Here is a 10,887-nt window from a genome sequence, read left to right as displayed (position 1 = left end):
AAAAAAAATGTACTAAATGATGTAAAAATAAACCGTTATAAAATTTTTTTAAAAAAATTCTTCCTGATTTTTATTGTATTTAACATGAAGAGTTACTTTTAGTGATAGGAAAAGTCCTTTGATTTAGTAGAGATTGGAAGCTATCTGAACCATAAAGAAAATAAATTTTAATAATCTAAAATCATTTGTTTTTAATTTCTAGAAACATGTAAAATGAGTTTTTACTAAAACATACCACCAGTACCTTGTTTATCCTGATAACATTCAGAAACAGAGAAAATACATTTATTGTTAGTTTCCTGCAGTGATAGTAATGATCTATATCTTAACAAGTTTGGGTTACAGGGATGTATGTACACATTTTTATATGATGAGTCCAAAGGTACTTTTTAAAATTTAAATATTTCAGTATATGTGGCTGGCTTTATAATACATTTAAAATTGACATTTGGGTGATAAAATGATTAAAGCCCACTATAGTAAAATGTTGAGTCTCAAATTTAGCTATAGAAGCTTCATGGGAAGTCTACCCAAATTAAAAGGTCTAGAAGTAGGAAGCATTCAAGAAGTTACACTGGTCAAAAAAAATCTGAAAAGAAACATTTATTAAACCATCTGGGGCCCTCCCTGGTTGGCACAATGGGTTAGGATGCAGCACTGCAAGCTAGCTGCAGCCACTTCAGTATGAGTTCGATACCCAACCCTGGAGGTGACCCCCATGGCAGCCCTCTCCTGACCTACCTGCTGCTCCCCTCAGCAGTGTACTTGCTGGATATGCCTGTTCTGCTCCCCACTCTGTCTCTGGTGAATCCTCTCACCACCCCTACACCTTTGGCCTGTACCCCAGCTCTGTCTGCATAAAGAAATAAATCTTTAGAAAAATAACCTGTACATAGCTTACACCCTGAAATTCCTCATATGAGAAACCAATATATTCTATATCCTAAAATGGCAATGAAATAACTTAGATTCTTATCACAGGCATGATAAGTAGGAAAGGAATTTTGTCAAATAACACAAAAAAGAAGAGTAATTCCTTGGAAGGAGAGAAAAACTGATATAAAGTATATAAAAGGATGTCCAAGATCATCTGAAAACTCTCAACCTTAAAGAATAGGGTATGTTGAAGATGTATTCGTGTTCATCATTGTGACATGATTAATAGTCAGAAAAATATATTTGGTCTTTGCTTCTGTCACAGAGCTGTGGGAACTTCTTAAGCTAAGAGATTGATAAAGGTATTTTGTTATGTTAATGAGGTAACTTTGGGAAGACCACCTCTATCTAAAGGTTGGGGTTAGTTGCCATGGGAACCAACAGGGTCAGTAAAGGGTTGGAATTTTCAGTTATAACACACTAAATAGAAAAAACAGGCTGGGGACTGACCCAATCATCAATGGATAATGAGCTCATCAATTGGGCCTAAGTCATGAAGCCGCTGTGAAAGCCCCAAAGGAGCCATTCTCGAGAGAGCTTCCATCTAGGTAAACGTGGAGAGTTGAGGGGGATGGTATGTCCTTTCCCCATGGCATGCTTTATCCATCTTTTCCTACTGGCTATTCCTGAAATACATCTTTTTTTTTTTTTTTTAAAGATTTATTTATTTGTACATACAAAACTGGGGTACAGGCCAGAGGCTCAGAGGCGGTAGAGGCTTCACCAAGACAGAATGGGGAGCAGAACAGGAAGATCGACGAAGTACACTGCTGAGGGGAGCAGCGGGCGGGTCAGTAGAGGTCTGCCATGCCATGTGGTCACCTCTGGGGCAGGCAGGGATCGAACTCATGTGGAAGTGGCTTTAGCTTCTCAGTGCTGTGCCACCAGGGAGGGCCCGAAATACATCCTTTTATAATAAACCAGTAATGTTAAAAAAGAAAAATGTTTTCCAAGTTCTGTGAATAACTGTCAGAGTAGCTACTCAGCTGAGGTAGTAATGAATCAGCACTTCAGTAAATCTGAGATGATGTGGGACCATCTGATTTATGGCCATTTCCTCAGAAACACAGTGATAAGTACTTGGTGGTATGAGGGAAACACCTCCCACACACACTTTGGAATGGGTGTACTATCTCTTTAATCATAAAAATATCTGGGGGGAGGAGAACACTTTACTAGGTAAAGTGTAAACAAGTCTTACACTTCAGGAATATTTACTTACTGCGAGGCCAACATTAGGAGAAAGGGGGGTTTTTAAGATTCTTATCCACATTTCTTTGATCCAAGTTCTGCAAACCTTTAATTTTTTTAAACTTCAGATATCTAAAAATCTGACTATTCTAAACTCCTATTCATAAGATTTGATCAATAGCCCAGCTTCATGGAACATGGTTTCCCCATCCTAGTGTCAAATCCCAAAGTCAAAAGTAGAAAATCCAAAAGGTCATTCCAGTAACATCATGAGAGCCAGACCCAGAAATGCCTCAGAAAATGCAATTATCAGATAAGGTTTTAAAAATACCTGTAATCACTAGGTTCATGGATATAGAGGGGAAGAAGACAATATACAATGAACAGAGGACAGTTTCAGCAGAGATGAAAACTATAAGAAAGGGCCAAATGGAAATGAAAGAAATAAATACAATTATCAGAAACAAAGTTCATAAATAGGTCAACTAGTAGACTCCATACACCTGAAGAAAAATCAGTGAATATGAAGTTATGTCAATAGAAATTATCCAAATGGAAATACAAACATGCAAAAAAAAAAAAAAAAAGAGATGGAAAACAGAACAGAGCTATGCATGCAACTTTATTGGTCTAATATTTTTGAAACTAGGGTTGTAGAATGAAAAAAAAGAATAAAACTGAAGAAATATTTGAAGAGATAACAGCCAAAAGTTTTCCAAATGGCAATAAATCATAGATCTAAGAAACTTTTAAATCAAGATAAATATGTATCTAAAAAATAGCAACAGCTAAGAAGCACACATCTGCCAAATGTAATTCTTAAAGGCAGCAAGAAAAAAAAGTACAATACATACTGAAGGGAAAAAATTACAGCATTACTTCTAGCCAGAAACTTGGCAACCCAGAAATCAATGAGTGACATTTTTGTGGGGGAAAAACTGGCAACCCAGTATTCTTTACCCAGTGAAATACTTTTTTTAAAATAATGTCAAAATAAGACTTTCTTGGGCAAACAAAAGCTGAACTTCTTAGCAGACTTTGATAAAAATAAATAGTAAAGAAGCAATGCGGGAAACAAGAGAAGTATTAAAGTTCTTTAGTGAAGAATTTGGTACCACACTGAGATTTGGACCTAAAAAAAAAAAAAAAAGGAAGAAAGAAAGCATGTAAGATATGGTTCAAATGTTTTCTTACTGTTAATCACATTATTTTTTATAAAGCAAAACAGTAAGATGAATTGTTAAGGGGAAGGATGTCATAAAGGAACTCTGCAGAGTCTTATGGACTCCACCTCCTACTCCAGCTTTCTGGACCCTACACCGTACTCTAGTGATTGGAAACTACAACTCCCAGCAGTACCAGGGAGAGAACTGCGAGGACCCAAGAGTAGAGCTAGCAGGAATGGATTCTGGGATATTTGGGGGATAAATTGGAGGTGACTGCATCTCACGCTCTCTGGTTCTCTCGCTAGGGAAGCAGCTCTCCGTACCACGTGACTTGGTGTGTTCAGTCAGCCTAGCTGTTAGGTATTCCACTTACTTTGTATCCTGCGCTCTTTCCCTGTGTTGTTTCCTATTCCTTTCCCCTTTTGTAAATAAACCCGTTATTGACCCTTTTGTGTGTACTTGCAGTGTAACTGAGTTGTGAGCGCGCAGGTGAGGCCCCACAGACAGGCAGCCCAGTTCACTCTGGGCTACCCTGTAACAGAATCAGCAAATTTTTAAATGTTTAACAATGATACCACTAAAACACCCATTTATGTTTAAGGCCCTAGAAATCCTCGGACTAGAAGAAACATACCTCAACATGATAAAAGCCATATATGGCAAAGCCACAGCCAATATTATCCTCAAATCTGAAAGCCTTTCCCTTGAGATCAGGAACAAGACAAAGGTGCCCATTATCACCACTGCTCTTCAACATAACAATGGAAGTTCTAGCCAGAGCAGTAAGACAGGAAAAAGACATATAAGGAATCCAAATAGGGAAGAAGAAGTAAAACTGTCCTTATTTGCAGATGATATGTTAATCTACATGGAAAACCCTAAAAACTCCACAGAGAAACTAATCAAAACCATCCACCAGTTTAGCAAGGTAGCAAGGTATAAAATCAACACACAAAAATCAGAGGCCTTCCTATACACAAACAACCAATCAGAAGAAATAGAAACAATTATACCACTAAAGATGGCAAAGAGGAACTGGGAGTTCTCTTTTGTAAGGTCCTTACCCTACATGACATGATAAAAACTCCAAGGTAGACTGTGATAAGTCAAAAATGCATTTATGACTCTAGAGCAAGCAGCAAAATATAAAAGTTAACTATTAACAAGTAAAGATAAAGAAAAATCACAAAATATGTCCAACTGATCCAAAGATGGGGAAAAAGTTAAACAAGAACAGAAGGTACAGTGAGAAAATAACTAGTAAGACAGATGATTTGAATCTAATCATACCTACAATTATAGAAACTATAAAAGGTGTAGTAATATTGATTTTCATAATGACTGTGTACCTAATCGTCTTGATAAATTTATGTATACTTCTGCAGTAGGTAGAGGTGACAGAGCTGAGATTTAACCCCTAGGCTACCAGGTAGGCCCTATACACATACATTATAATAGTTCAATAGAAATTCTTCAATTTTCCATGTATATAATAATGTAAATTGTGACAATTTTTTTACTTCCTTTACTTCAGCCATTTACTTCTTTTCCTTGCTTTGTTGCTTTAACAAGACTTGCAGCAAAATTGAACAAGTGCTAAAAATGGATATCCTTGATCAATATAGCACCATGACAGGAAGTTTCATGTATTTCCCCTCTTTTTGAATTATGAAACTATCCTATTTTTATTGTTTCCAGTATTTTTTCTTTTAAAAGATTTATTTATTTGTGCATACAGAACTGGGGTGCAGGCCAGAGGCTCAGGGGCGGTGAGAGGCTTCACCAGAGACAGAGTGGGGAACAGAACAGGCAGATGGACGAAGTACACTGCTGAGGGGAGCAGCGGGCGGGTCAGGAGAGGTCTGCCACGCCATGTGGTCTCCTCCCGGGCAGGCGGGAATCGAACTCATGCAGAAGTGGCTTTAGATTCTCAGTGCAGTGCTCTAACCCGCTGCGCCACCAGGGAGGGCCCAGTTTCCAGGATTTTTAACTAGAATGAAGATTGGATATCATCAAGATTTTTCTGCATGTATTTGAGATTGCCATATAACTTTCTGCTATTTTAAAATTAATGTTGCAAATTAGATGAATGTATTTTTAATTAAATTTGTCAATAATTTTTATGTCCACTGTCCAATGTATTTTTAAATGTTAAAACCATACTACATTTAAATAAAAATATGATGTGAAATAAACAATTTACTAAAAGATAAGAATACTATCACAGGACAAGGACACATTAAATGCCAGGAAGTAAAGGAAAACAGCATTCCTTAAATCCAAAGCAAGAAGAAGGTTTTTCATTCAGAATGATATTTCCATTAATTTAACACTTATTTGCACCAATTTGCTTGTTTTCTTGATCAATCCCTACTTAAGAAAACTGAGGATTACTTTAGAAAAACAAATGGAAGAAATCTGTCTTACAATAAAAAACAATTACAATATCAAGTAAACTGAGAAAACAATGGACATACCTAATGTCTCACAATGAATCTGGTAACAGTTACAAAGATGCAAAAAGAGGGACAATAGTACAAAAATTGTTATAAGAAAAAGCAAGACAGACACTCTCCTAAAATCCTTTTCCAAACTCTAGCATAAGGTCTGAAGGTGAAAAATAGCTATCATGTAAGAGGTCTACAGGGGAAACAGTATTCTCAGGGAAAGAGTCAGGTATCTACTAGAGCAAAAATATAAAAGAAACATTCAGTGTAGAGGATGAGGGTTTAGAGGATTATTTTGAGTATGAACTCGAGAGCGCACAGTACAAAGACTCTGAGTTGGGAGAACTCAGAGGAAGGGAGACGAGGATTGGGTCGCCTTATGACGTGGCAAAGTGTAAGATGACAGAGGAGCCTGGGTCTTCAGTGGTTCCCTCTATAAACAGGGATAAATGATGAAAGAAGTCCTGGCAGCTTCAGGACAGATGGCCAGCAGGCTGAGCGCCGGGAGGGAAGAAAAATGAGTGCTTGGGGGTTTCCTTTCTACGCTTTTGAGCAAAAATAATGAGATCTCCATAAAACCTTACATTTTATCTAATTTCTTATGATATTTGATAACATATAGCCCAGTGACATTCTTGAAATCATCTTCACTACCTACTTTTATATTCTCCTATCACCTCTCTTACCAATCCTTTTCATCCACTGACTCCTTTATTCTATTAACTCTTTAACATTTTGTAGTTCACTCCTGCTCTTTTGCTCACTCTACATGCAACCTCATGTTCCCTGGTTGATTTAATCTATAGGTACAGTTTCAGCCACCACCCATATTCAGCTTTCTCAAGACATCTTCCTCTGGATAATCAGGGAATAGACATTCCAGAGAGTGCACATCTCCAAGAAACAAACACACCTCTTTGACAAACCAGGTATTCCGTCAATACTCCCTCTCTACTGTAAAAGATAATGGTATTTTTTCCAACTTTATCAAAATTTGGCTGAAGTTAGGCCCCAAAGTTGAGAACTACAAACAAGAACCATCTCAAAACACTCCAATAAGGACAAGAAATCCATGCCATTCTTTCTTAAAGATAGCAATTACGTAACCTACCTCCAAAATATCAAAAATTAAAACAAATATATTAGAAGTAGAAATGAATTTATAAAACAGAGACTGCTGGGGCTTTATATGTCAATGAGAACAAAGACAGGAATTCACCAAGAAAAACTATGGGGTAGACTGAATTACAGCAATAAGAATGTAAAAATCTTTATCTGACAAGCTCACAACATATTGAGATAAAGAAACTTACACTTGTCTTAGACTATCTACCAGCGTAAAAGAAGAAAGTTCTTACAAGAGTCTTTAAACTCCTTTAATACATCTTTGTATCTGTTAGCTACTGAGCCAGCTTAAATGTGAAGTATATTAAGAATGTAACTCAGTGACTCTCTATTCTTTCTTTTTTTAAATTTTATATATTAAATTTAATACTAGACACTAGTCATTAGTTTTTGTAACAAGTCCCCAGATCTTCCTAAAGTTCAACCAAAGTTGAGAATCACTAGCAGAACTGACCTCTCTCAGAATCCAGATGTATTTTCCCCTAACTATCTTTTATGCCACATGTCATCTTTTTTAAAATACAAGTCTCATATTATCTTAGAGCAGTGGTTCTCAATCCAGGCCGCCCACTGCAAACACACAGGGAATTTTTAAAAGCATTAATACCAGGCCAAATTCTTGAATAAGAATTAAAACAGTCTCTGGTGATAAGAACCAGGCCTAAGGTTCTTACTAAGGTCTCTCAGATAATTTCAAAGTGCAAAGTTGAGAATCATTGCCTGAGACCCAACTAGAAGCCACAAAAGCCTGTAAGAATAATAAACTCCTAACTCCTCTGAAGGTAATGAAAGCTTCCATCTAACCTAGCACCCTTAGCTTTCCCATACAAGAACAATGTATGTCCTACAAAAGACACACTTTTATACATTTGTGTAAAATATTATCCCAATTAAGGGAGCCCCCTCTGCTCAGCTAAGACCTAAACCACCTTTAAGGTTAAGACCTTTCAAGAAGAGCCTTTTGTATAAATCCTCCATGATATAACAGCAGAAGTCTTCAATTTACCTGTGATGAGTAACACTATGATTCTGACCACGATGATTCTGAGGGTAATTTTTAATGTTTTAAGCCTTACTTCTCACCTGAACTACTTGAAATTAAAAACTGACTGATACTTTTATCCCCATTGATTATCACTATGCATAGCACAGAGTAAGCACTTCTGTAACTGCTGACTTTATTCCATGTAAGAAATAATTATTAATATATACAGGTAGAATCCATTTTAATAAATTATGTAATATGAAACATTTAGATATTATAATCAAGTATCATCAAGATACAAACTAATAGGTAGACTTTTTAAAAATGGAAGGTAAGCTGTTAATGTTTGCTTTATTTATAAACAGTAAAAAAATCAAGAAAAAGGAAGGTACAAATGGCAGTATGTTTCCAGATTCAAATGGGAGGCCCTTCCAGAATAGTAACACTTGGTTTTCTACTTGAATATGTTCTTTACAACAAATCTTTTTTAGGAACTCTCTTAACACTTTTGATGGGAAAGTAGACTGGCCTAACCCCTATGAAAACAATATAGAGACTTCTCAAAATATTAAAAATGGATCTGCCACGATTGAGCAGTTCAACTTCTAGTTATCTATTTGAAGAATACGAAAAAATAATTCGAAAAGAAACTTACATTCCCATGTTTACTGTAGCACTATTTACAACAGTCCAGCTAGGGGAATAACCTAAGTGTCCACAGAAAAGCTAAGTGATTGAAAAGATGTGGTATAGACATAAGGGAAGACTATTCAGCAATCAAAAAAAAATGGATGGAGCTGAAAGGGATTATGCTATGAAATATAAGCCAGAAGGAAAAAGATAAACACCAAATGCTGTCACTTATATATGGAGCACAGAAAAACCAAACAAAGGGTCAGACAAAGACAAAATTTAAAACCAACCCTTGAAAGTTGATCATAGAACTGAGGCATCATAAAGGTAGAGAATATGGTGGAGACAGAGCACAATGGATTATAGTGGAGGAAGTGCTTACATTTGTGATGGGTGCCCTAAGGCAACTATACACAAAGGAGGAGTTTCTCCACTTCCAAAACATTAATAAGTATGTAAACCAATGGCACTTTAAAAAGATACGTTTTTATCCAAAGCAATATAGAGGTTCAATGTAATCCCTGCCAAGATTCCAATGGCACTTTTCAAAGAAATGTAACAAGCAATAATTAAAGTCACATGTAAAGTCACAAAAGACCCTGAACAGCCAAAACTCTGACAAGAAAGTAGAAGATGTGACAAAGGGTTGTTATCCAAATATATGCTGACCTCAAACAACTCAGTAATAACAACAAAACCAATTAGCTCAATCATAAAATGGGTAGAAAAGCTAGATAGATATTTCTCCAAAGCAGACATACAGCCAGCCAACACATGAAAAAATGCTCCTTATATACTTAGCATCAGGGAAATGCAATTCAAAACCACAATGAGATACCATCTCACACCTGTGAGAATGGTTCAACTCAAAAAGACCAGAAATAACAAGCACTGGCAAGAATATATGAAGAACATTTTTACATTTATACTCAGTGGGAATGTTACTGGTCTAACTCCTTCAGAAAACAGTATTGAGCTTTCTCAACATTTTAAAAATAGATCAACCATATGACCCATGAATTCCTCTCCTAGATATCTATCCAAGGAATACTAAAAACACTTATTCATAGGGATATGTGTACTCCTATACACTGGAGCCCTATTTAAAAGAGCCAAAGAATGGAAACCACCTAAGTGTCCAAGGAAAGAGTGTGAAACAGAAAATGTGGTCGTGTAAACACAAAGACACACACACAATTCCAGTCAACTGTAAAAAAAAAATGGAATTCCAGTCAACTGGGCCCTCCCTGGTGGTGCAATAAGTTAAAGCACAGCACTGTGAAGCTGTCACAGCCACTGCACCACAAATTTAATCCCTGGCCTGGGAGATGACCCACATAGCATGGCAGATCTCTCCTGTCTTGTCCACTGCTCCCTTCAGCAATGTACTTCAGTAGATCCGCCTGTTCTGTTCCCCACTCTGTCTTTGGTGAATCATTTTAACCCGTGCGCCTCTGGCCTGTACCCCAGCTCTTGTGTACATAAATAAATAAATCTTTAAAAAAAAAGAAAAGATGAACTGCCTTTTGCAAAAACATCAGTGAAACCAAGTGAATGATAAGTGAAATAAGCCAGGAGAAAGACAAATACTAGATGGTTTCACTTTCATGTAGAATATAGAGAGACAAAACAAAGGGGCAGACAAAATCAAACCAAAATCAAAACCTTGACATCTGAATGCTAAATTGAGGCAACCAGGAAAAGAGAGTGGGGGAGGGAGAGGACCCAAAAAAAGGATGATTAGGCGAAGGATGATTGGAGTTTTGGTGGTGGGCATGGTGTAAAAACATACAATTATAGAGGTCTGAACCAATAACCCTAAAACAAATGCAATGATGTAAATCAAATTTACCTCACTGAACATAACTAGAGAGGGATATATACCTGTTTTAAAACATGTTGCATAATAACATCTGTAAATTTAGAAAGTGAGCTACGACTACTTACTTTACCTAGGAATAAAATGACAGGTACATTAAATGAAAAGAAATTATGAAAAGTTTCCAAGTACTCTCAATGAATCGTACTAAGCTTTAAGATATCTGATTATATAGTTACCAGCATTTAACAGCAGTTTGTAGTAGTCGAGGCACTATGTTATCCAGCAAAAGTTCAGCTCTCCATGCCACCTGTGATAGCTTAGGCAGAGTACATAAAGTATTTCATATTTTAAAAAATCTCACTTAACATTTTATATTCATAAAATCACTCTGTATGTTACTTACCCAAATATGATAACTTTGCACAAATATTAACTGTAAAGGAGCTAAATATATATTCAAAAGATTTTTATTTTACCTACATTCCTATGAGCCATGGAAATTATTTCAGCATGCAAAATGTTAACTATGTTACTCTGTATTCAGAATAAGTTTTTGTCAAAAAACTTAACTGTCCTATATTC

General features: G+C 36.4%; 1 protein-coding gene across 2 annotated transcripts in view; it reads right to left on the bottom strand.

The window, feature by feature from the left end:
* LIN54 (lin-54 DREAM MuvB core complex component) overlaps window positions 1–10,887 on the bottom strand; it is a 75,639-nt gene that overhangs the window by 38,456 nt on the left and 26,296 nt on the right. The gene's annotated exons all lie outside the window — the stretch shown is intronic.

Source organism: Condylura cristata, unplaced genomic scaffold (assembly GCF_000260355.1).
Source record: "Condylura cristata isolate star-nosed mole 26May11 unplaced genomic scaffold, ConCri1.0 scaffold00012, whole genome shotgun sequence".
In the NCBI taxonomy this organism is placed as follows: Eukaryota; Metazoa; Chordata; class Mammalia; order Eulipotyphla; family Talpidae; genus Condylura; species Condylura cristata.
The sequence above is the reverse complement of the archived record's forward strand: the minus strand, read 5'-3'. Positions and strand labels throughout refer to the sequence as shown.